The sequence below is a fragment of the Balaenoptera acutorostrata genome, chromosome 2, assembly GCF_949987535.1.
Source record: "Balaenoptera acutorostrata chromosome 2, mBalAcu1.1, whole genome shotgun sequence".
NCBI lineage: Eukaryota > Metazoa > Chordata > Mammalia > Artiodactyla > Balaenopteridae > Balaenoptera > Balaenoptera acutorostrata.
Genome location: NC_080065.1, coordinates 72126032 through 72153161, shown reverse-complemented (window position 1 = coordinate 72153161; position 27130 = coordinate 72126032). Strand labels below are relative to the sequence as shown.

The 27130-nt window shown below is 36.3% G+C and overlaps 2 pseudogenes; both read right to left on the bottom strand.

Moving 5' to 3' along the window:
- Positions 1–7578: 7578 nt before the first annotated feature.
- On the bottom strand, positions 7579–8803 carry LOC102998496 (phenylalanine--tRNA ligase alpha subunit-like; annotated as a pseudogene).
- Positions 8804–8911: 108 nt separating this feature from the next.
- On the bottom strand, positions 8912–9636 carry LOC102998766 (tubulin beta chain-like; annotated as a pseudogene).
- Between the last annotated feature and the right edge of the window lie 17494 nt (positions 9637–27130).

Sequence of the window (27130 nt, the reverse complement as noted above, 5' to 3'; positions counted from 1 at the left end):
TCTTGTTTTTGTATCCATTCAGCCAGTCTATGTCTTTTGGTTGGGGCATTTAATCCATTCACGTTTAAGGTAATTATCGATATGTATGTTCCTATGACCATTTTCTTAACTGTCTTGGGTTTGTTTTTGTAGGTCCTTTTCTTCTCTTGTGTTTCCCACTTAGAGAAGTTCCTTTAGCATTTGTTGTAGAGCTGGTTTGGTGGTGCTGAATTCTCTTAGCTTTTGCTTGTCTGTAAAGCTTTTGATTTCTCCATCAAATCTAAATGAGATCCTTGCTGGGTAGAGTAATCTTGGTTGTAGGTTCTTCCCTTTCATCACTTTAAGTATTTCATGCCACTCCCTTCTGGCTTGCAGAGTTTCTGCTGAGAAATCAGCTGTTAACCTTATGGGAGTTCCCTTGTATGTTATTTGTCGTTTTTCCCTTGCTGCTTTCAGTAATTTTTCTTTGTCTTTAATTTTTGCCACTTTGATTACTATGTGTCTCGGCGTGTTTCTCCTTGGGTTTATTCTGTATGGGACTCTCTGCGCTTCCTGGACTTGGGTGGCTATTTCCTTTCCCATGTTAGGGAAGTTTTCGACTATAATCTCTTCAAATATTTTCTCTGGTCCTTTCTCTCTCTCTTCTCCTTCTGGGACCCCTATAAGGCGAATGTTGTTGCGTTTAATGTTGTCCCAGAGGTCTCTTATGCTGTCTTCATTTCTTTTCATTCTTTTTTCTTTAGTCTGTTCCGCAGCAGTGAATTCCACCATTCTGTCTTCCAGGTCACTTATCCGTTCTTCTGCCTCAGTTATTCTGCTATTGATTCCTTCTAGTGTAGTTTTCATTTCAGTTATTGTATTGGTCATCTCTGTTTGTTTGTTCTTTAATTCTTCTAGGTCTTTGTTAATCATTTCTTGCATCTTCTCAATCTTTGCCTCCATTCTTATTCCGAGGTCCTGGATCATCTTCACTACCATTATTCTGAATTCTTTTTCTGGAAGGTTGCCTATCTCCACTTCATTTAGTTGTTTTTCTGGGGTTTTTTCTTGTTCCTTCATCTGGTACATAGCCCTCTGCCTTTTCATCTTCTCTTTCTTTCTGTAACTGTGGTTTTTGGTCCACAGGCTGCAGGATTGTAGTTTTTCTTGCTTCTGTTGTCTGCCCTCTGGTGGTTGAGGCTATCTAAGAGGCTTGATGGGAGGCTCTGGTGGTGGGTAGAGCTGACTGTTGCTGTGGCGGTCAGAGCTCAGTAAAACCTTAATCCACTTGACTGTTGATGGGTGGGGCTGGGTTCCCTCCCTGTTGCTGTGGCGATCAGAGCTCAGTAAAACCTTAATCCACTTGACTGTTGATGGGTGGGGCTGGGTTCCCTCCCTGTTGGTTGTTTTGCCTGAGGCAACCCAACACTGGAGCCTACCGGTGCTCTTTGGTGGGGTTAATGGCAGACTCTGGGAGGGCTCACGCCAAGGAGAACTTCCCAGGACCTCTGCTGCCAGTGTCCTTATCCCCACGGTGAAACAGAGCCACCACTCGCCTCTGCAGGAGACCCCCCAACACCAGCAAGTACGTCTGGTTCAGTCTCCCCCAGGGTCACTGCTCCTTCCCCTGGGTCCCGATGCACACATTACTTTGTGTGTGCCCTCCAAGAGTGGGGTCTCTGTTTCCCCCAGTCCTGTCACAGTCCTGCAATCAATTCCCACTAGACTTCAAAGTCTGATTCTCTAGGAATTCCTCCTCCCTTTGCCGGACCCCCAGGTTGGGAAGCCTGACGTGGGGCTCAGAAACTTCACTCCAGTGGGTGGACTTCTGTGGTATAAGTGTTCGCCAGTCTGTGAGTCACCCACCCAGCAGTTATGGGATTTGATTTTACTCTGATTGTGCCCCTCCTACCGTCTCACTGTGGCTTCTCCTCTGTCCTTGGACGTGGGGTATCCTCCTTGGTGAAGTCCAGGGTCTTCCTGTCAATGATTGTCCAGCAGCCAGTTGTGATTCTGGTGCTCTCGCAAGAGGGAGTGAGAGCACGTCCTTCTACTCCACCATCTTGGTTAATCTCCGGATGTTTGCTAGTATTTTGTTGAGGATATTTGCATCTATTTTCGTCAGTGATATTGGCCTGTAGTTTTCTTTTTTGTGTGACATCTTTGGTTTTTGTATCACGGTGATGGTGGCCTTATAGAATGAATTTGGGAGTGTTCTTCCCTCTGCTCTATTTTGGAAGAGTTTGAGGATAGATGTTAGTTCTCTAAATGTTTGACAGAATTCGCCTGTGAAACCACATGGTCTTAGGCTTTTGTTTGTTGGAAGATTTTCAATTTCAGTGTCACTTTCAGTGCTTGTGACTGGTATGTTTATATTTTCTATTTCTTCCTGGTTCAGTCTCAAAAGGTTGTGCTTTTCTAAGAATTTGTTCATTTCTTCCAGGTTGTCCATTTTATTGGCATATAGATGCTTGTAGTAATCTCTCATGATCCTTTGCATTTCTTCAGTGTCAGTTGTTACTTCTACTTTTTCATTTCTCATTCTGTTGATTTGAGTCTTCTCCCTTTTTTTCTTGATGAGTCTGGCTAATGGTTTCTCAATTTTGTTTATCTTCTCAGAGAACCAGCTTTTAGTTTTACTGATCTTTGCTATTGTTTCCTTTATTTCTATTTCCTTTATTTCTGATCTGATCTTTATGATTTCTTTCCTTCTGCTAACTTTGGGGTTTTTTTGTTCTTCTTTCTCTAATTGCTTTCAGTGTAAGGTTAGGTTGTTTATTTGAGATATTTCTTGTTTCTTGAGGTAAGATTGTATTTCTATAAACTTCCCTCTTAGAACTGTTTTGCTGCATCCCATAGGTTTTGGGTCATCCTGTTTTCCTTGTCATTTATTTCTAGGTATTTTTTAATTTCCTCTTTGATTTCTTCCATGATCTCTTGGTTATTTAGTAGTGTATTGTTTAGCCTCAATGTATTTGTATTTTTTACAGATTTTTTCCTGTAATTGATATCTACTCTCATAGCGTTGTGTTCAGAAAAGATACTTGATACGATTTCAATTTTCTTAAATTTACCAAGGCTTGATTTGTGACCCAAGATAAGATCTATCTATCATAACATATTGTAAGATATGTTCCATGTGCACTTGAGAAGAAAGTGTATTCTGTTGTTTTTGGATGGAATGTCCTATTAAATACCAGTTAAATCCATCTTCTTTAATGTATCACTTAAAGCTTCTGTTTCCTTATTTATTTTCATTTTGGATGATCCGTCCATTGGTGCAAGGCAGTTGTTCAAGTCCCCTACTATGATTGTGTTACTATCGTTTATCCCTTTTATGGCTGTTAGCATTTGCCTTATGTATTGAGGTGCTCCTATGTTGAGTGCATAAATATTTACAATTGTTATATCTTCTTCTTGGATTGATCCTTGGTCATTATGAAGTGTCCTTCTTTGTCTCTTGTAATAGTCTTTATTTTAAAGTCTATTTTTTCTGATATGAGAATTGCTGCTCCAGCTTTCTTTTGATTTCAATTTGCATGGAATATCTTTTTCCGTCTCCTTTCTTTCAGTCTGTATGTGTCCCTAGGTCTGAAGTTGGTCTCTTGTAGACAGCATATATATGGGTCTCATTTTTGTATCTATTCAGGCAGTCTATGTCTTTAGGTTGGAGCATTTAATCCATTTACATTTAAGGTAATTATTGATATGTATGTTCCTATTACCATTCTCTTAATTGTTTTGGGTTTGTTATTGTAGGTGTTTTCCTTCTCTTGTGTTCCCTGCCTAGAGATGTTCCTTTAGCATTTGTTGTAAAGCTGGTTTGGTGGTGCTGAATTCTTTTAGCTTTTGCTTGTCTGTAAAGGTTTTAATTTCTCCATTGAATCTGAATGAGATCCTTGCTGGGTAGAGTTATCTTGGTTGTAGATGCTTCCCTTTCCTGACTTTAACTATGTCCTGCCACTCCCTTCTGGCTTGCAGAGTTTTGCTGAATGATCAGCTGTTAACCTTATGGGGATTCCCTTGTATGTTATTTGTTGTTTTTCCCTTGCTGCTTTTAATATTTTTTCTTTGTATTATAGTTTGATTAATATGTGTCTTGGCATGTTTCTCCTTGGATTTATCCTGTTTGGGACTCTCTGCACTTCTTGGACTTGATTGACTATTTCCTTTCCATATTAGGGAAATTTTCAACTATAATCTCTTCAGATATTTTGTCAGTCCCTTTCTATTTCTCTTCTTCTGCTGGGACCCCTATAATTCGAATGTTAGTGCATTTAATGTTGTCCCAGAGGTCTCTGAGACCATCCTCAATTCTTTTCATTCTTTTTCTTTATTCTACTCTGTGGTAGTTATTTCCACTATTTCATCTTCCAGGTCACTTATCCGTTCTTCTGCCTCAGTTATTCTGCTATTGATTCCCTCTAGAGAATTTTTAATTTCATTTGTTGTGTTGTTCATCATTGTTTGTATGCTCTTTAGTGCTTCTAGGTCCTTGTTAATCATTTTTTTGTATTTTTTCCATTCTATTTGCAAGATTTTGGGTCATCTTTACTATCATTACTCTGAATTCTTTTTCAGGTAGAGTGCCTATTTTCTCTTCGTTTGTTTGGTCTGGTGTGTTTTTACCTTGCTCCTTCATCTGCTGTGTATTTCTTTGTCTTCCCATTTTGCTTAACTTACTGCATTTGGGGTCTCCTTTTCTCAGGCCTGAAGTTTGTAGTTCTCGTTCTTTTTGGTGTCTGCCCCAAGTGGGTAAGGTTGGTTCAGTGGCTTGTGTAGGCTTCCTCTTGGAGTGGACTGGTGCCTGTGTTCTCATGGGTGGGGTTGGATCTTGTTTTTCTGGTGGGCAGGACCATGTCTGGTTTGTTTTGGGGTGTCTGTGAACTTATTATGATTTTAGGCAGCCTCTCTGCTAATGGGTGGTGTTGTGTTCCTGTCTTGCTAGTTGTTTGGCATGGGGTGTCCAGCAGTGTAGCTTGCTGGTTGTTGAGTGGAGCTAGCTTTTAGCATTGAGATGGAGATCGCTGGGAGAGCTTTTACCATTTCATATTACATGGAGCCCAGAAGTCTCTGTTGAACCAATGTCCTGAACTCAGCTGTCCCACCTAGGAGGCTCAGGCCTGACACCCGAGCAGAACACCACAATCCTTTCAGCCACACGGCTCAGAGAAAAGGGAGAAAAAAAAAGAAAGAAAAAAATAAATAAAATAAAATAAAGTTATTAAAATAATAATTTAAAAATATTATTAAAAATAAAAAAATAGAAAAGTAATAAAAGAAAATGAAGGAAAGAAGAGAGCAACCAAATCAATAAACAAATCCACCAATGATAATAAGTACTAAAAACTATATTGAAAAAAAAAATTAGACGGACAGAACCTTAGGACAAATGGTAAAAGGAAAGCTATACAGAGAAAATCACACAAAGAAGCATACACATACACACTCACAAAAAGAGAAAAAGGAAAAAATATATAAATATAAAAAAACAATAGAGCAACCAAATCAATAAACAAATCTTCCAATGATAATAAGCTCTAAATACTAAACTTAGATAAACATAAAACCAGAAACAAATTATATGCAGAAAGCAAACCCCAAGTCTACAGTTGCTCCCAAAGTCTACTACCTCAATTTTGGGATGATTCATTGTCTATTCAGGTATTCCACAAATGCAGAGTACATCAAGTTGATTTTGGAAATTTTATTCACTGCTCCTGAGGCTGCTGGGAGAAATTTCCCTTTCCCTCTTTGTTTGCACAGATTCTGGTGTTCAGCTTTGGATTTGGCCCCGCCTCTGCATGTAGATCACCTGAGGTCATCTCTTCCCCACCAAGACAGGACAGGGTTAAAGTAGCAGCTGATTAGGAGGCTCTGGCTCACTCAGGCCAGGGGGGAGAGAAGGGCATGGAATACCAGGCAAGCCTGTGGCAGCAGAGGCTGACATGATGTTGCAACAGCCTTTGGTGTGCTGTGTGTTCTCCTGGGGAATTTGTCCCTGGATCACGGGACCCTGGCAGTGGCGGGGTGCACTGGCTCCTGGGAGGGGAGTTGTGGATAGTGACCTGTGTTTGCACGCAGGCTTCTTGGTGGCTGCAGCAGCAGCCTTAGTGTTTCATGCCTGTCTCTGGAGTCTGTGCTGATAGCCACGGCTCATGCCCATCTGTGAATCTCGTTTAGGTGCTGTTCTGAATATCCTCTCCTTGCGCACCCCGAAACAATGGTCCGTTGCTTCTTAAGCAGGTCCAGACCTTTTCCCGGACTCCCTCCAGTTAGCTGTGGCAGACTAGCCCCCTTCAGGCTCTGGTCACACAGCCAACCCCAGTCCTCTCCCTGGGATATGACTTCCGAAGCTGGAGCCTCAGCTCCCAGCCCCCGCCCGCCCTGGCAGGTGAGCTGACAAGCCTCTCAGGCTGGTGAGTGCTGGTCAGCACCAATCCTCTGTACAGGAATCTCTCTGCTTTGCCCTGTGCACCCATGTTGCTGCATTGTCCTCTGTGGCTCTGAGGCTTCCCCATGGCCCACCCCCTTCTCCACCAGTGAAGGGGCTTCCTAGTGTGTGGAAACTTTGCCTCCTTCACAGCTCCCTCCCTGAGGTGCTGGTCCCATCCCTATTCTTTTGTCTCTGTTTTTTTTCTTTTTTCTTTTGCCCTACCCAGGTAATTGGGGAGTTTCTTGCCTTTTGGGAATTCTGTCTTCTGCCAGCGTTCAATAGGTGTTCTGTAGGAGTTGTTCCACATGTAGATGTATTTTTGATGTATTTGTGGGGAGGAAAGTGATCTCCATGTCTTACTCCTCCACCATCTTGAAGGTCCCCCCAAGATAATCATTTTCTATTCACAGATGAAATAATTTTCTATGTGGAAAATCTGAAAAACTCAGATATTTTTCTAGAATTAATAGAGTTTATCAAGTCTTAGTAAATAAAGTCAACCTAAAAATATCAATTTTATTCCTACCTACTGTCAAGAAACAATTGGAATTTAAAAAAATAAATTTCATTTACTGTAGCACTAAATAAAGTTGAAAGATTAGGTAAAAACCTAACAAAAATATGTTCAGGTTCTGTGTGTTGAAAACTATAAAGCACAAATGAAAGTAATTAAACAACAAATAATTGAAGAGATATACCATGTTCTTAGACAGGAAAACTCAATATTTTTAGGAAATAAATTATCCACAATTTGATCTGCAGATTCAGTACAACCCTAATTAAAATTCCAGCATGATTTTTGTAGATATCTTATGGGTGAGTGTAAAATTTATATGGAAAGACAAAGAAACTTGAATTGACAAAAATGATTTTAAAACTGAAGAACAAATTTGGAAGATTCACACATTTCAATTTAATTATTTACTAGAAAGCTACACTAATCAAGACAGTGTGGTATGGGAAAGAAGATATATCCACAGATTAATGGAACAGAATTAGACTAGAAAATAGATTTCCCCAAATTTATTCAATAGAAAAAATTTTAACAAAGTTAGAAAGCCATCCACTGGATGCCTCCTTCTCCCCTTTTTCCTCTTCCATTTTTCTTCTACCCCACCAACCGCCCCCCACCCCACCCCCCCCAACAAATTATATTATCTATACCTGAATCCTGGTTCAGCCCTTCAGGTGGCACAAGGGATGACTACCACCATCTGCAGGTTCATCTTAGGCTCACCAGCTCCCAGACACTGCTGATGCCACATTTGATCATAGTCAGGTGCTCCAGGGAGAGGCCCCAGGCAACAACTGACAGGTTCTCGGGGAGCCCCATGGGCAGCAGCAGCATCTCAGGGAGGAAGAGCCTGGAGCTCAGGACCTCCACCCACTTCTTTAGGCCTCGGTGGTAACTGAACGCCTCCTCGCTGGGCTCTGTGTAGGGGTTGTAGGCTGCCTCGAAGCGAAGGATACCAGCTTGGTGAAGAACTCCTTCATGATGTCCATGAGATGGCCTGTGATGAGGTGGTGGTCAGCCACAATGCCCTCCATCTGGTGGAAGTCGGCCAGGTGCGAGTCCTCCAGGTCTCATTCCAGAACACAGGGTTGGTGGTTAGGTTCTTGGCGGGGCACAATGGACTCGCTCAGGGTGGAAGCAGCGGAGCGCACTGAGCTGACGGACGTGGTGCGTGTGTTCGTGCAGCAGGCTTTTCCCGCCTCGTCCTGCTCCCTGAAGTCAGTCCCGGTTGCTCCCCCATGAGTGGCAGCCAACCTAGGACCGGGCCCGCTTGACCTGTTGGACATAGTCCACTGGCAGCTGCAGGGCCTCTGCTGGATATCCCAGGAAGAAGGTGTCATGCTAGTCGTGTGCTGAGTGCCGCTGGGGCTGGAAGAGGGCATCAAAAATAAAAACTCCAGAAGGATTGCTTGAGGAGATGGTCTGTTGGCAACCCTGTGAACCTCAACTCCAGAAAGATCAGCTGGAGCTGGGTGCAGAACTTGAGTAGGGTGTGCAGGTGTCCGCTGTTGTGGAGGATCCTGGGGGCTGAGAAGTTGTAGGGCTTAAAGGGCGGTCCCACTCAGAATGGCTGGAAATCATCTCTGGGGCAGTTCCACCTCCTGCTTGGAGATGCTGGTGCTGAAGACGCTGCCTTTTCTTACCCAGCAGGTTACTTCAGGGTTACTTCAGTCAGCAGCTTCCTGTTCCTGAGCTCGCTTCTCTCCTCCTTGTCTGCCCTCCTGGGACCAGGTGGAGCCGCCACTGCACCTCATCCTCTACGCTGTCCACCACTCTGAACAACCGGGGCTTATTGGGCGCACCTTTGTCCACTCGGAGTCGCTTGTTGGACAAGGCCTTGCTGAAGCCTGTTTTGTCGCTGGGCAGTCACAGGAGTTGCCTCTGGCCAGGCCTTGGGGCAGAAGGGGCAAGACATGTTAAGAAACACCCAGGGCTCCTGGCTGCCCTCTCCAGGCATCGTCCTCGCCCTCGGCTGTAGGCTCCCACCATCCGATTGGAATATTTTAAGAAATATTATGTATTGTGCTGTTGCCAGTGAAGGTGGCAGACATTTTTAGGCCCCCGGGGCGGAATGTCACAGACAGCTGTTTTCACAATGTTGGCCATCCACTGGACAGAATAGCTGCTCTTGTTTTGGACGTTAAGCATCTGTTCGTCCACCTCCTTCATGGACATGCAGCTTCTGAGCACGATGGCCACAGTCAGATAGCAGCCATGGCAGAGGCCATAGGCGGCCATCATATTCTTGGTGTCTGACATCTGCTGGGTAAGCTCCGGCATTGTCAGGGCCCAGTACTGTTGGCTTCCCTGGCTGCTTAACACAGCAAAGCCGGCATGAAGAAGTGCAGGTGGGGGAAGGGGACCTTGATCATGCCAGTTTGCGCAGGTCAGCATTGAGCTGGCAGGGGAAGGACAGGCAGGTAATGACCCCACTCGTGGTGGCCAACTCCAGGTGGTCGAGGTCATTGTAGGTGGGCGTGGTCAGCTTTATGGTTCTGAAGCAGACGTAATGGAGATCATCATTCTCAAAGCAGTAGGTCTCATCTGTGTTTTCTACCAGCTGGTGGACCAAGTACGTGGTACTGTAGGGCTCCACCATCCTATCCGACACCTCAGGCAAGGGCGCCACGCTGAAAATGTTCATGTTCCTATCTAGATATGCCTCTTGGATCTTGCTGATGAGGAGAGTACCCATCCCAGACCCAGTCCCTCCACCCAGGGAGTCATTTATTTATGACTGTGTTGGGTCTTCGCCTCTCTGCGAGGGCTTTCTCTAATTGTGGCAAGTGGGGACCACTCTTCATCGCGGTGTGTGGGCCTCTCACCATCGCGGCCTCTCTTGTTGCGGAGCACAGGCTCCAGACACACAGGCTCAGTAGTTGTGGCTCACGGGCCCAGTTGCTCCGTGGCATGTGGGATCTTCCCAGACCAGGACTCGAACCCGTGTCCCCTGCATTGGCAGGCAGATTCTCAACCACTGCGCCACCAGGGAAGCCCTAAATTGATATTTTTAAAATAAAAATTACTGTTCTTCAAATGATACTACTAAGTAAATGGAAAGACAAGAGACACGCTCAAAGAAAATATTTACAAATCAAATTTCCATTTCAGGACTTGTTTCCAGAATATAAAAATAAATCTAAATCTCAAAACTCAGCAATAAAAATCAATAAACAGTATGTGGGAAAGATCTGAAGATAGGTGTCACCAAAGAAGATGGAGATATGGCAAATAAGCATATGAAAAGATGCTCAACATTACTAATCATTAGGGAGTTGCAACTTAAAACTTCAGTGAGGTAACTATACACCTATCAAAATGCCAAAACAAGCAAACAAAGTAACAATAACAACACTGGCAATACCAAGTGGTGCCAACGATGCAATCCCCTAGAAGTCTCATACATTTCTATTAGAAATGCAAAACTCTACAGCCACATTGGAAAACATTTTGGCAGTATTTTATAAAGTTGAATGTGCTTCTATTTACCATATGACCCAGCAGTATTACTCCAAGGCAAATGAAAACATATGTCCACACACACGCACACACACACACACACACACACATGCACACTAAATATTTATAACAGCTTTATTCACAGTCACCAAATATTGGAAACAAAACAAATGTTTCTCAACCAGTGAATGGATAAACAAACTTTTGTATATTCTAACAAATAGATGACTCCCAAATCTTCAATGTAACTGGCTAAGTGAATGAAGTTAGACACCAGATATTATATATTGTATGATTCCATTAATATTTGCTATTTTGGAAAAGGCAATACCATAAGGATAGAAAATTAGATCAGTTGGTGCCACACATTGGGTTTTGAGAGGGAGAGGATGAATATAAAGAGACTGTATTTGGGATGGAACTGTTCTTTGTGAAACTGTAGTGGTGAATATACAGTTCTATGAATTTGTCAAAACCTGTGGAACCATACATCACAGAGTGATTTTTATATACAATTTTAAATTAAAAAAATCAGGATTGTGAGATAGTTGGAGTGTGACAAAATAACTGAATTCCAATTGAGTCAAATAACCATACTGAAGGGGATGGGAAAAAAAAAGAATCTCGTTTTAAATAATTTTGGAAAGTAGTGTTTTGACCAGATATTGTAAGGGTAAATGTATAAAGAAATGTATCCAAACACTCTAGTTATTAAATGTGTTTCTCCCTTGGATATGTCTTAACAAATCTAAAACTATTGTTATAAGAGGGTTGAACAAACAAGTAAATTTTTTGTACATGATGAGAGCCAAGTTTCTGACTTTTGGTGGGGGGGGGGGTTATAAATAACTAAATGGGGAAAATTAGAATAAACCCTGCAGTGCTGGATCGGAGTAAGTATCAGTACAGACATATAGATGATAAGTGACAGATAACACACATACATGCATACATAATTATTGATGTGTACTTATGCAGGAATTGGTAAATATATATTCCTAGATCTTTTCACTAAGAAGAAATAGAAGCAATAACAATAAGTACACCTAATGTCCAGATCTTGGTTTCTAAATATAATTTTCCAATAAAAAGATTCAAGGGTCCTTGGTGAAACTATTGATTTCAGGGCTGTGGGAAGAAAAATACAAGATGAGCCTAGACCATCTAGCAGTATTAGAGACGAATACATTTAATGAAAAATAGACGGAGGCATGTTAAAAGGACACAGGAGTCAACCTGAAAGAGCTCTCAATGGACAGAGCTGCTGGAACAACTTGAGCAACAAAATATGGAATGACAGAATAGGATTATAACCCCCAAATAAAATAAATATGCATGAGTCCATATGTATAAATAAATAACTGAACAAATAAATGGGGAGAAAGCACATCTCTTCCTTGTAGAAGAATAGATGTAGGAGGAGTGAGGGATAGAGAAAATCATCATTAGAACACTACAGTAATAACTGCTACAGGCAAGATCCTCAGTGGGTGATAAAATTAGTGAACATTTAAGCAGAAGTTGTTATATTCGTAGTGTCAAAATATTTCCCCCCAATTATTTAGTAATTAAAAAAGGAATAATAGTGACTTTATAATGTAGAATCCTCAAAGATACATACTTCACCAAGGTAAGGTAGTATCAGTAATATTTGTCAACATAATGTATACCTTAATATGGTGCACTGAGAGCCATCACTTCTGTGGTACCCTTCCCCCAAATGTATTACAGCATACAAAGAAGAGCAACAACAAAAATAGGCAAAGCCAGACTTCTCTTTGAAATTATTCCATGGTATGCAACGAAGGAGAAATTTCCCCAGAATTTTGATGGAAATTAATTTTGAACTCAGAATTATATAACTAGCAAAAATTAAGATGGAAAGGACAAAAAAGACATGCAGGGTCTTGGAGAGTTCTGTGATGAGAAAATACTAGACAAACTAAAATTGAGGGACATTACAAAAATAAACTGGCCATTGCTTTTCAGAATGTTCAAGGTCTTGAACTATATGAAAAGACCAGGGAACTTTCACAGATAAGTGATGTAACAACTAAATACAAGGTGAGAACCTGGATTGTATCCTGGAACAGAAAAAGTCTATTAGTTCGGGGGAAAAAAAGGTAAACTGTGCACAAATTCCACTGTTTAATAGTACTGAACCGAAGTTAGTTTCTTAGTTTCATTAACAGTACTGAATCAAAGTTAGTTTCTTAGTTTCATTAATAGTACTGTACCAAAGGTACCTTCTTAGTTTTGGTAATTGTCCTATATTACGTAAGATAAATATTCATAAAGGAAAACTTAGAGGATACAATGGAACTGTCTAGTATTTTTGCAACTCTGTAAGTCTAAAATCATAAGATTGATCTTTTTTAAGTTTTAAAGTTTTGTAGGATAACATTGAGAAAATTTTCCTAAACCAAGAGCAAAAGTCAATGATGTGAAAAATATCACAGAAAACTCATGAATGTAAAATAGCAATCCAAGTAGGTCCAACAATCAGGAAGAAAATCATAAAGGAAATATTAGAAACGAATTATCAGAATTTAGAAACAATATGCGCCATCTGATTAAATGTATCCACTAAATGTCTCACAAATAAATGTTAAAATCCCTTTTCCTAAAGGCACATCAGATTTTCAAATCCCATGGACAAAGAGAAGTTTGCATAAGTTTTGAGAAATAATAGCACACAAAGAAGAGCAACAATAAATATAGGCAATGCCAGACTTCTCTTTGAAGTTATTCCATGGTATGCAACAAAGGAGAAATTTCCCCAGAATTTTGATGGAAATTAATTTTGAACTTAGAATTATATAACTAGCAAAAATTAAGACGGAAAGGACAAAAAAGATATTTGTAGACATGCAGGGTCTTGGAGTGTCTGTTATCATATTTGTCATTTCCAGAAAAAGATATCCCTTGAACATACGCTCCAGTAAAATGTAAAAGGAGTCAAGAAAACGAAAAATGAAGAACAGCAATTCCCACTGAAAAACATTCCAGGAACAAATGGGCAAGCCCTTTAGAAAGCAGTCAGTGTTATGTAGAACAGTATCAAAGTACTATGATAAAGAATCTGGAAAATGTCATGGGTGTTATGAGGATATTTTATGATTCTTTTGCCAACTCTAAAAAATCAAAAGTAATTAGACCCCAAGAAAAACAAAAGCTGCACAAAATTATAATCCAAATTGAAGCAAAAAGAAAATGCAACTTGAGTTTTAGTATAAGAAAATTTAATACATTTATTTATTTATTTATTATTAATATAAATAAAGAGGGAGAGGAAACTTTGGGAAGTGATGGGTATGTTTATGGCATTGATTATGGTGATGACTTGACAAGTATATACTTACCTGCAAACTCATCAAGATGTACACATTACATATGTACAACGTTTTCGTGTCAGTCGTACCTCAATAAACTGGTTAAAAACGTGATAAATTTAACTTAAAGATAAATTGCTCCTTTTAAAAAATTTTTGCAGTTTTTGTACCATTTTGCTTATGTTTCTATATACTTGTTCTTTCTTCTCTATGAGCTTTGTAACAAACAATATTTACATGAAAATGTAAATACTCTTTATTTGTTTCAATGCTAGAATCAAACTGTAACAAAACATGGGTATTTTAATTTTTATAAGAGGACAAACTGTAAATTTGATAAACCATATCAATGGAATTTTAATGATCTGAGTATCTTAAGCTGGAACGTAGAGTTAAGGAGAATTTGAGTAGGTAAATGTAAGGACACTAGCGTTTTTAAAAATCTTACATGGGGGTGTCTGTCTTCATTTAGAGAGATAAGAAACAGATTTACATATATTATTTAAAATTAAATTATAAATATATGAAAAATTAAAAATAATTTAGTAACAATAGGATAGAAAAGGTAAAAAAAAATGCCCTAAGGCAAAATCCATCATATTTCAGTAGAGGAAATACATACAAATAGTTTAAAATTGATAAATCAAGAAAGAAAAATAAAATGATATCCTTTAGAATTTCATTGAAAATTACCAGACCTAAAATGGAAACTTCTAAATGCTGTTAAATCAAGGAGTGTTACAAGAAGTGGGTCAGAGTAATTTTAATTTTCAGTTAATACTCTAATGTAATGGTTTGAATTTTCTTTTTTTACCATACGTATGAATTATTTTATTAATAATATTTTACTATATCATTTTATAAAATAAATTCAAATTTTCTTATGATGAGTTTTCACTGGAAAAATATAATTTCTATTAAGTCTGCTATTTATTTTAAACTTGCTTGACCTATGGTTTTCTTTTGAAAAAAGCACAATTGAGAGGAATTACTGTAGAACATATGAAAATAGTGGTATAAAATAAAAGAAAATATATGTAGAAAGACTAAATGGGACTTAACCATACAATTTTACATATATTCTGTGGCAAAAATCTTATAGTCTTCAGAGTGAGTTATTCTACAGCATTAAAAATATTTCCTCAAAATTTTGCTATTAACTTAGTTTTTGTAACAAAAAAAATTTAATTTATAATGCTAAGAGACAGTGATGTGAATTCTGATATTTCACAGTAACATAAATGAAATGTAACACATCAGATTTGGTGATCCTTTAATTAATTACTTAAAATTGAATATCTTTTCCAATTGCATAAACTAAATAACTAAAATTCAGCACAAAGTAAATAAAATCTATTGAGAAAAAATAAATCAGTTAAAAATGTCACGGGTTTCTTTATCGTACTTGTAAAACTCAATAAAACAAAGATTTCTGATCTAATTTTTATAAACTTGAGTAGACATATAAACATATGATTTTACAAACTTGTTTATGCCATTAGTAAATGTATTTCATTTTCATCTCTTCTCAGTTCTCTGCATGAGGCCTAAAGAGTGAACTAAGGCCAAGCAAATCATACTGAACAGAACAAGGGCAAGACACAAGCAAACGTTTAATGAGGGTATTTTGTTTCCAAATAATCCATAGTGAGTAGTCCTATGAAAGTAGATGGCAAAATGTACTCACAAAGAACTGGGGATTTTTTGAGTAAAGTATGTTACAAAGAGTCAAATTGTTATTCATCCTATAAATGAAAGAGATTAGTTCACATCTCTGATGAGTAATATAGAATACTATATAAAATTAGATTAACTTTTTTGTTTATTCAGTTAATGCTATTCAAAGCCTACTAGATGAGTAGATTCATTTCTGAATGCTGAGTATATTATTAGTGAACAAACTCTGACAAGAGTCGATAACCTGGTATGAGTAACACAAAATAAACAGTTAAACAGATAAATCATTTAATTAGAGGTGAAGAGACAAAGGCATGATGCTATATGTCCTAAATATTATGAAGAAACAGTAGTATGAATAAATAGTGAATAATAAGGGCAAGTGTCTATACTGGTGGTCAGGTAAGGCTTTTCTGAGGAGATGATATTTAATTTGAAGCATGAAAAATGGAGGCAAGCTAGTTATGTAAGATATGAGGGGACTGAGGTGAGTAGGAAATGAATTTTAGAAGGAGGGACATCATATGCAAAAACTCAGCAGTGGGAGAAATACACTGACCTTTTTTGGTGTAGTAAGGAAAGCAAAAGAAATTGAGAGCGAGAAAATAACAATTCTGTACATTTAAACAACATATGTGAACAGTATAGAGTGTGTGTGTGCACATCTGTGTATGTGTCTGCCTTGTAAATACTGAGAGCAGTTATAATTAGTGTTTTTATTAAGATTTTCTCAACTTTGAAATTCCTAGCTTATTTATTCTGACTTTGGATATATCCCATCACACCACCATTTCTCTTTCTTATCCTCTCTTAATCATGGAATATATCTGATTCTTGTAACTGCCATTTATTTTATAAGAATAGAAATAAAAGGAAGATTTTGTTTTAATCAGACATTTTAAAGTTTGCTCTACATGTCATTGTCAGGACATAGTTGCATTTACAGAGCAATTACTTGGTGCTTAATACTTTGCGAAATGTCATTGATATAAGTGTAGTGCAGAAATATCTTTAAGAGCTAGAGTGAATGTGAGAGCCAAATAACAAAAACGGTGGATTGACTACTGCTTTAGTTGTTATTATTGTGAAATTTGATAGAGGCCACTCATTCATCATGCTATCAGGAGATATTCCTTGTGCTTTGTTCAAAGGAGTTAGAGAATAAGAATGGAATATAAGAGGTAAAAATCAGTGAACACTTCTATGTCAAGCAATATGGCAGATTAGGTGTTTTGAAAATTTTAGCATTAAAAACAGAGATAAAGGATGAATAAATAAAATTTTGTTTAACTTCTTAATAAATTAAGCAAGAAACAGAGAGACCAAAATCTAAGTTGAGTCTGCAAACCCATGTGATAAGCTGTCCTTTAAAGCTCCGTATACCTTGGGAGGGATTTGCTGGTGTCAATAACCACAAGCCACTTGAAGAACCAATGGACAAGGCTTAAGCTTATAAGAGGTCTCCAGATGGAACTGAGAACTTTAAAAGAAATGAGAGGGATCAAAGATTATACCCTTAGTAGATGGGAAAGTTATTTGGGAGAAGCCTGGGCAGTGGATAGAAGATGGAAAAACCACTAAAAGGATGTCTGGTTTTGTAAAGAACTGTGGTCTTTCTGAATCTTAGAGCCTGGGAACTTTTTGAGTAGCGAAGATCATAGTTTTTCCTGCTTAAGTAAAGGGAGATTGTTTTTTTGAATTCATATTGTCCTACCTTTTATGACTAGGGGTCATTGCTATATAGAAAAATAAATTAATTGAACGCCAAACTGGAAAATGGTAGTATTTATCTCTGGCTATGGTAATTTTAGTGATTTGGCCTAGCTAAGAAGCACTAGTATCCTTTGCTGCCTTAACTGTTTATTTGCTGATATGAAGGAAGTTCATGCTCACTCAAAATGTTTCAAAGAGTAAAAATTTAATTTTACATAGTCTTGCATAGCAAAATTTGGTGCTGGTACTGGAAAAAAAGATAGACTGAAAGCATGGAAATGAAATGACAAATTTGCATAATGTCCATAAAATAGGATCATTTATTTCACAGACATGGATTTTTGCAATACATATTTAGGCATTATTGACAGCATTCCCTGGGAACATGAACTATCACAAACGTCTAGACATGTATACATATGGGTCTAGAAGTATATGCAAGCAAAGAAAGTAATTAAAATATTTTTAAATCATATATTTCAGAAAGAAATGTTTTTTATTAAATAAAATATATAATCTAACTTTGTTAGCTTTTTCCATTTTGGTTTATCCTCATAACTGTTGAATAAGCTCCTAATAAAACAAATATGCTTACAGAGAAATAATCAAGAAAAATATTTTTGATGAATAACTTCCATTTTTCATGTTTCAGTGTGTTAAAAATCAAAATTCAACTACGTAAATTTTAAAGACCTTTTTGGCTCTATTCAATGATTCATGAATTGGGCATCATCCAGTCTATCAGGTAGAAAGTAGTTCTGAGGAGCTGTACAAAATTAGAGACTTTTACAGGCAGAAAGGAGCAGAAACAAGGAAGTTATACTGACAAAAAAGTGGGCTTGTTATTGCATGGTAACTTTCCTTTCGGGGAAGACAGAGGGCTATCAGACAGAATACCTAACAGGTGCTGATCGGGTGATTCTTGATTGACTGGTTTAAGATTCCGTTTTGGGGAGAGCTGAAACGCTAAGTCAAGTCTCAGTTTGGTGACTGAAGTTTTGCATAAGTGACTCCGTTTGGGGCCTTTTGTCCTGTTTTTAACAACTGTTTTACCATGAAAGATACTTTATTGAATTATTCCATTGTATTGATACCCCAAAACAGCAATATACCCTACAAATGAAATGAATTTGAAAGACCAAAGTTGAAAAGTGAGATGAGAAGTCTGTGAATTATCACATGATCTATGTTTTGTTATTACTGTTTTGAAAGCCATTGGGTAATACCTGTGTTAAGTAACCTATATTTGATATTGGTTACAATTTTGTATAGAGTCCACTTCCTCTCACGAATTGTAATGTGTGCTTTTCAGAAGGTCGAATATTATCCATTCTAGATTATACAGTTTTGAATGCAGCCTAAGAGGAGAATGTGGAGGATCAAATTTTCCTTTTGATCTTCTAGGATCCGAAGTGCAGACAAAACTATGCTTTGTGTGAAAAGTCAAAAAGTAATTTCTCTCTGAAATCTGTCATTGTTCTCTGTCATCTGAACAATTACTAGTTTAACAGCTGGGAAAGTATTGACATGATAGAAGCTGAGAACAAGAATTATCTTAAACTCTATATTTTATAATTCATTCATTCTTCAATTACAGAAATAGAGCCAAAGAACTGAAGAGTTCTCTCAATGCTATAAATTGGTTACTTAAGGCAGCTGGGACAAGATTCTATCCAGGGACTTTGCTACCTTGTTATAATTCTTTCCGGACTCCAATCCTTGCACAGAACAAAGTTTGGTCATTTCTGACAGGTCATCAAGACTTGCCATGTTGAAATTTGTGTGTATCAGCAAAGTAATTTTTTCATGAAATGGTTCCAAGAAACTTTAATAACCTAGCATAAAATAGTTTAATGACAACTATAGCTAATATCCTTTTCCGTTACTTAAATGATATTTAGCCCTGTGGAAAAATGTTTTCAGGCTAGATAATGATTTACTGCAGGGTGACCGAGAAATCTAAACCTGCCCCAGTCATCAATTCTGACTTCTAAAGCACTTATGTGTGTCACAAGGAGCCTTGATTTATGCTGGCCTCAAAAAGAAACCTTGTTAATAAGGAACCAGCTAGCCCTCTAGAAAGCATATTTACTCAAGGGCACTTTACATCCTTGTGTATGTGTGGAAAATAGATTGTAACATTACACTTAAATATCTGTTGGTTACTACAGAGTAAGCAGAGCAAGGACAGATTAGAAACTTGCTATGAAACACATTGAGACACTATGGTACATAGTATAAAATATACTGGGAAATTATAACTGCAGATGAAACCATTTAGCCTATTGCAGTTGGATTCAGAGTGAAGTATTTTTAGGAAAAAAAAAAAAACCTGTTAGCATGTAATGTAGAAGCAGAGATTCAGAGTATAAAAGGTTTTTGTGATGAAGTTATCAACATATAATGGAAGAATATCCTTAAAGATCAGTAAAATGTGAGTACAGTGCCCAGGTGGAGGTGTTACTGTCAAAGGAAAGGTGGCTCAAATCTTCCACTGAGTTTAGAAAAACAGTTATTATAATAACATTCACATAAAGATCTGTTTTGATAAAGTCAGTGGCAGCCCAGGAATTTATCATATAAGATCTTACGGAAAAACCCAGATGAACTTTTTGGCCAGCACAATGCATGCTGACCTTGAATTTGTTACTGAAATAAAAGGAAGTAGACCCAGTGTTGTATTGAGTAGAAAGGGTCTGTGGTCAGTGATGCCCCTTGAAAGCCATGATAATTTTGCAAAAATTGTATAAAAAATTACATTACAGAAAGTAAAGAAGTGCTAGAGATATGTTAAAGAAAATTTGATAGCAATTGCTGACTAATGTACTCTTAGAGAATGGAGAAACTCTTTAAAGCTCCCAGATATTTTTACTCATCAAGAAGTTGTTCTTTACTACTATGAGGCTATCAACATTTTTGTCCTTTTTTCCCCCAATGAATCAATCCATTCCTGATTTTAAGTCCTTCCCAGTACATCTATGATCACTCTTATCATTAATCAAGCCTATCTCCATACTCTATGCTTGCAAAATTCCCAACTTCAAACCATCCGCCTAGATAAATTTAACTTCCTGCTTTCTCTGCCTCAACACTAAACCCCTGAACACTACTGAAGGAAAACAACAATTGTTCAAATAAGCACCAGTACTTATTTGCAGTTTCAGTGGTCATTCACTACTACCTCCCAATCATTCCTAGGAGTCTTCATCAGCAACGATTCTCATCCAGCCAATTTTTCATGCTCACATCAAGCTCACTTTCGGCAGGTCTCTTTTGTTTCTTCACACACACACAAACACACAAACACTAACAAACTGAGACCATCATTCAGGAATTCCCTCCATTTTTCTGATCAAACCAAATTTTCTGCACTTAAACTCCGGCCTTTCTTTTTTTTGCTAGTGTAATTGTTTAAAACAGATAGCCACAACTGTGTAGGCCTTATGAATTTCCTCTTTCCATGGCTTGGGGCTGTCAGTAATCACTATGATTTCTACTAATCTTCACAATATGATTTTGCTCTCTGTCTCCTTAAATATGTATGTTATGCATACTATTGCATGTAGATAATTTGTTTTCAATTATTCCTTAACTTTGCTAGCTCTATTTTTATCTTTACATATCAGAGAGGGTTTTTTTTGTTTGTTTTGTTTTTAATTAGACATCTTTCTTCTGGTCTCTGATTCTGTATTTCTGTAACATCCAGTGTTGCATAACAAGCTCCCTATTAGACACTGATTTTATTTTCTGTATTCTATACTTGTCTGAACTCAGAAACCATACCTCAGTTACTTTTTATTCTCAAAGTCTGGTATATTTATGGTATGTTATTTGCACCCAGTAAGGTTTAGTAAAATGAATGAATGACAGAAAAGATTTAGGGAAGTAACGGAAGGGTAGCATTATTGAAAAGACAGAGAAAGAGAAAAAAATGTTTTGAAAGCAAGAAAAATGTAACTGTATCAGAACAGCCTCCGTATACCCTTAATTGCAAAAGTTACAAGCAGAAAACTTAAAGAATAAAAAAGAAATTTTATGGTTACCAATCCTACTGGGTATTTTTAATGCAAAATTTCCACTTGAGTGACAAAGCAGTGTAAACTAGTGGTTTTTATAAAGCATAACATAATAGGTCTTTTTTTAATGTGATAAATTCCTTTGGATATTTAAGAGATTGTCATTTAGTGAAACAAAGGTCTAAAATTATTATTTTCCTTTACTCCTTTTATATTAATTTATACAGTCCTTATCAATCTATTTTGTTGTTGGAATTGCCTATTTCAAATGAGTAATGTCTGCTTTCTTATTTCATTAAAAAAGTATTATATCTGAAATTGCTCACATTCAAACTGCCTAATAAGAGAAAATTGAAAATGAAAGTAATTACTGTTAAATGTTTGAATCAATTCACCAAAGGCTAATTTGACTATTGTCTAGAGTTTAGCAATCCCTAGTGTATATTTTTCCAAAACTGAATATAACTGAAATTAATCCTTGTTCATACAGAATCTTAGATATAAGCTTATCCATATAGTATTTTTTTTGGATTATTTGTTTGATGCTATAAACTATAACTGAGTAGAAAACCATAGGAGGTTTTATTTGGAAGACATTTTTAAGATCATCCATTTATTCTGTCAGCATAAATTGAATATATAATGCATAAGAACAGTGTAAGTTCCAAAAGTAATTTAATTCAAACTACTTCCTATCTCACTCACTCATTCATGTATTCTTTTAATCAATATTTATCAAGTTCTTGCTTTGTTTCAGATATTACTTTAGAGATGAGAGATTCAAGAGTAAGAAAAAAGGAAACAAAAAACAAATAAACAAAACCCAAAGTGGTTTCTTTTTTAATGGAGCTGTGCAATTTAGTATCTGTATAGATTAATTTCCTTACATAATGTTAACAACATAAATTCTAGAAAAAGGTATCTGTCTATGTGCAGATGACAGTGGAAAGTTCACTATTTAATTTTATTACTGTATGATTTTGATAAAAAGTTATAGAGCGCCATAACCTGATTCTCTACCATTTTAGCAAGTGTCTTTATTTTCAATCTTTAGAAGACATAAAACATGAACACATTCCTATTATGCATGACTGTCCTTTAAGTATTTGAATACAAAACCAATATTGCTCCATTTATATCTATAACCAGTGGTGAAGAATCAGATTTTGTGTTACTTTAAATTTTTATTAAAGTAGTACAATAATAAAATTAAATAGTGAGCTTTCTATCAGCACTACTGTAATTTAAATGTAAAGCTGAAATGTATTTCTCTATCATCCTATCATTCATCTTATATTGTATGCCAACCTGCCAAAAGTATTTTGAATCATGGCTGTATAAGTTATCAAATTAGTTATTCTTTTCTTCTGTATTCCTATAAACTTGAATAACTGCCTTTTTTATGTTTTAAGATATTACTCTAGAGGACAAAAGGCATAGTCCTACAGATTATTCCCCACTTTTTTGGCTGATGGAGTCCTACACCTCCCTGAAGACCTTATTCAAATGCCATGATTTCAATATCTTTTTTATTTTATAACTCCCTTCTATTTTGGGGGCATCTAAAAAATATATATATACACATATATTATATACTATATACATGTGTAAATAATACCTTTTATTTTATTTTTTCTTCAAAGCCTTATTTCATATGTAATGACAAAATTGTATTTGGCCTATCTTATGTCTAATTACCACAAATTGAAATATTGAAAAACTAAGTGACTGTAATTCTAATGCATTTCCACATTAACTTTTATGTTATCTATTACGTATCACTCTGTTTCTTCTCTTTGAAAGATTCAGTTTTGGAAGTAAGTATACTTCATTTCATTACTATTGGTACCAGAGCCTAAGTTAAACCATAGAATTAGGCAGATTTCAAATTATAATCAGTGCTAACCCTTAAAATTCCCTGTCAGTAAGTGTATGTTATATAATTCAATAGGTAATTTTCTGGCTTATAAATAGGTTCTTTTGCTTCTGCTGGGTGGAAAATAACATCAGGCTATAAATTTAAATGACTATTGTTTAAAAGGGGGGCTTTTTTCCATTAAAATTTATGTCATCCTGATTCCTGGTGTTGCTGCTGCTACTGAAAGAAGGAAGTGGTGTCCAATGTAATATTCATTGTCATATGAATGCTTATTCCCATGTCATTGACCCTGCCTGTTGTGCAGGTGTTTGCTTTCAGCGATTGTGAGGCACATGTCCTTGCTTTGTGTCCAGACTGTGACTGGTTTTGAGATGAGATGAACACATATAAATATGGAGACATAAGATGAGTTTCATCTTTCTGTGTTGCATAGATGAATTTCTTTGTGTGGCAAACAATTTACTGATCTTTCCCTTCATGTTCAATAAAGCAAGGTAGCACTTCTACATATATGAAAAGAGAACCTATCCATATTTTGCTTTGCCTAAAGACTAGAAATACTAATATTCCCATTGTGTCGTGGTATCCAGTATTTAGAGCATTGTTATATTTGTGAGAATTGGCTTATATTTGTGTCAATGTCATGTCATTAAAATCTTTTGGCTCAAAATCTCAATCGGATGATAGTAGTAACTAGAACAGGGTTTGTAAGGGTTGTTATGTGGAAGTTGAGTGGCATGTTCAGATAGGAGGAAAATGTGACTGGAAAAATAATTCTTACTGATAACCTTAATCTGATTGCAATAGGTTGCTATATTTCTCTTTGGAAATTTTTTTTTTCAATTTTCAATAGAAATATTTTATGAAGTATAAATGGACATTTTCTATGTGGAAGGTTTATAAATGAAACTAAAGATTCCCTAGATTGATAGGGCTACCCACATTAGTGACTAGAAAGGAAGTGAGTGGTCAAGTCTAGGGGGATGGGATGCAATACCATATAGATAATCAATAGAAAGAAGTGATGGACAATATTGTAGTACAAATGATTGTACTAGTGAGAAAAAATGTACTGATAGACTAGGAAGCAAAGGGAAGAGAGGTTTTTTCCCTGATTAAAAAAATGTAGATATAGTTTTTGGCTTTTCCATAAATCAGAGAGGAAGACTGACTTTATAAATTAGGGAAGGGAGATAAAGATCACTAAGATTTGCTAGCATACCCCAAGTAAAGATATGTACATCAACAATATATGATGAATATTATAAGATTTGGCATTAATATTTTACTCTCCATATAATTTGATTTTTGAAATAAGTGACAATTGAATTGTAAGCTAACTTAATTAATTGGCTATTAATATTTTCCTTAAAATGCCTTTTAACTATACTGACAATTGTTACAACCTCGTTTGTGCATTTAGTAATGAACAAATTGGTTGTTGTTTCTGAATTAGAATTTTGAACAAAAAGTAATCATAATGCATACGATCATTCTTTCTACAAATTCTTCTTTTCCAAACCTACAATTTTTAAATCTCCTTACTCTGAGTCCATGCTAGTTCTCCCAGCCTGTGCGCAGAAGAATTCTGCCTATTGTGAAAGGATTTTCAAATCCTAACAGGGGTTATTCAGCTCAATGTCAGACATGTGAAGTTAAGTCCCCATCAAAAAGAAATAGCAAAAGAATACCACTCTCCTTGGATACTGGGCAAATGAGTTTGACTGTATATTCTAGTACAGCAATCACACAGAGTAGTGGAAAATAATCATATACTATTTCACCTAAGAATAAAGTTATTAGCACATTGTGGCTGCTTGGAAATTAATTTTTGTTCTCCTATATAAATGTTTTATACACTGCTTTACCATAACCTGTAAAATTGAAAATGATATTTAAAGTTACCAAAATATAAATTAAATAATTAGATTTTAATGACAATGATTTCCTTTTTATATTATTTGTATATAGTTTAATAGAGAGAGCAAAGTCAATTATGTTACAAATTTAATAAAATATTAAGCACTAATCAAAAAAATGGAAATAGAAAGTCAGCATAATTCTGGAAAATTCAGTTTTCATCTTTACATTAAACATACTCAAATACAAAATTTCCTTCCTACTGGTTTCCTTAATTATCAGTGCTTCAAAAAACCTAGTCTAACAAATATATGATATCACTTATATGTGGAATCTAAAATATGATAAAAAAGATCTTATTTACAAAAGAGAAACAGACTCACAGACATAGAAAACAAAACTGTGGTTACCAAAGAGGAAAGGAGGTGGGGGAGGGATGAATTAGGAGTTTGGGATTAGCAGATACAAACTTCTATAGATAAACAACAAGGTCATACTGCATAGCACAGGGAACTATATTCAATATCCTGTAATAAACCATAATTGAATAGAATACAAAAAAGAATTTATATATATATATATAATTGCATCACTTTGCTGTACACCAGAAACTAACACAATATTGTAAATTGACTATACTTCAATAAAAAAACCTAGTTTACCATTTTAGAAAGAAAATGAATATGTTTATTTTTATTTCATTTTATTATTTTTGATGAAGCATTATTCTTAGAATAGTTAATGGAAATTGAATGCAAGTTGTGTATTTCAGATGAATGCCATGTTTTCAGTAGATATTTGTCCATTTAAGAGCAAATAAAGATACAATCAAAAGTTCAAGGAAAAAAACATTTTTTACTCCAGTTTTAAAGTGATTTCCAAACATCAAAGATCCTTCATTTCAAATATGCCACAGATTTACCCTTTTCTCTTATAATCTCACACTGATACAAACAGCAACCTCTCTTTTAAAAAAATTTATTTCTTAAAATTTTTATTTTATATTGGAGCATAGTTGATAAACAATGTTGTGCTGGTTAGATATACATGTATCTATTCTTTTTGAAATTCTTTTCCCATTTAGGTTATTACAGAATATTGAGCCCTGTTCCCTGTGCTATACAGTAGGTCCTTGCTGGTTATCTATTTTAAATACAGCAGTGTGTACATGTCAATCCCAAACTCCCAATCTATCCCTCTCCCCAACCCTTCCCCCCAGTAAACTAAGTTCATTTTCTAAGTCCATGAGTCTGTTTCCATTTTGTAAATAAGTTCATTTTTATCATTTTTTTTTAGATTCCACATATAAAGGATATCATATGATATTTCTTTTTCTCTGTCTGACTTACTTCACTTAGTGTGATAATCTCCAGTCCATCCATGTTGCTGCAAATGGCATTATTTCATTCTTTTTAATGGCTGAGTAATGTTCCATTGTATATATGTACCACTTTTTCTTTATCCATTAATCTGTTGATGGACATTTAGGTTGCTTTCATGTCTTAGTTATTGTAAACAGCACTGCAATGAATATTGGGGTGCATGTATCCTTTCAAACCATGTTTTTCTCCAGATATATGCCCAGGAGTGGGATTGCTGGATCATACAGTAGCTCTATTTTTAGTTTCTTAAGGAACCTCCACACTGTTCTCCATAGTGGCTGCACCAATTTACACTCCCAACTACAGTGTAGGAAACTATAAGATGCTGATGAAAGAAATCAAAGATGACACAAACAAATGGAAAGATATACCATGTTCTTGGATTGGAAGAATCAATATTGTCAAAATGACTATATTACCCAAGGAAATCTACAGATTTAATGCAAAACCTATGACATTACCAGTGGCATTTTTCACAGAACTAGAACAAAAAATCTTAAAATTTGTATGGAGACACAAAAGACCCCAAATAGTCAAAGCAATCTTGAGAAAGAAAAACAGAGCTGGGGCAAACAGGCTCCCTGACTTCAGACTATACTCCAAAGCTAGAGCCATCAAAACAGTGTGGCACTGGCACAAAAAGAGAAATATAGATCAATGGAATAGGATAGAAAGCCCAGAAATAAATCCATGCATCTATGGTCAATTAATCTACAACAAAGAACACAAGATTATACAATGGAGGAAAGACGGACTCTTCAATAAATGGTGCTGGGAAAACTGGACAGCTACAGGTAAAAAAAATGAAATTAGAACATTCTTTAATGCCATACACAAAAATAAACTCAAAATGGATTAAGACCTAAATGTAAGACCAGATACTATAAAACTCTTAGAGGAAAAT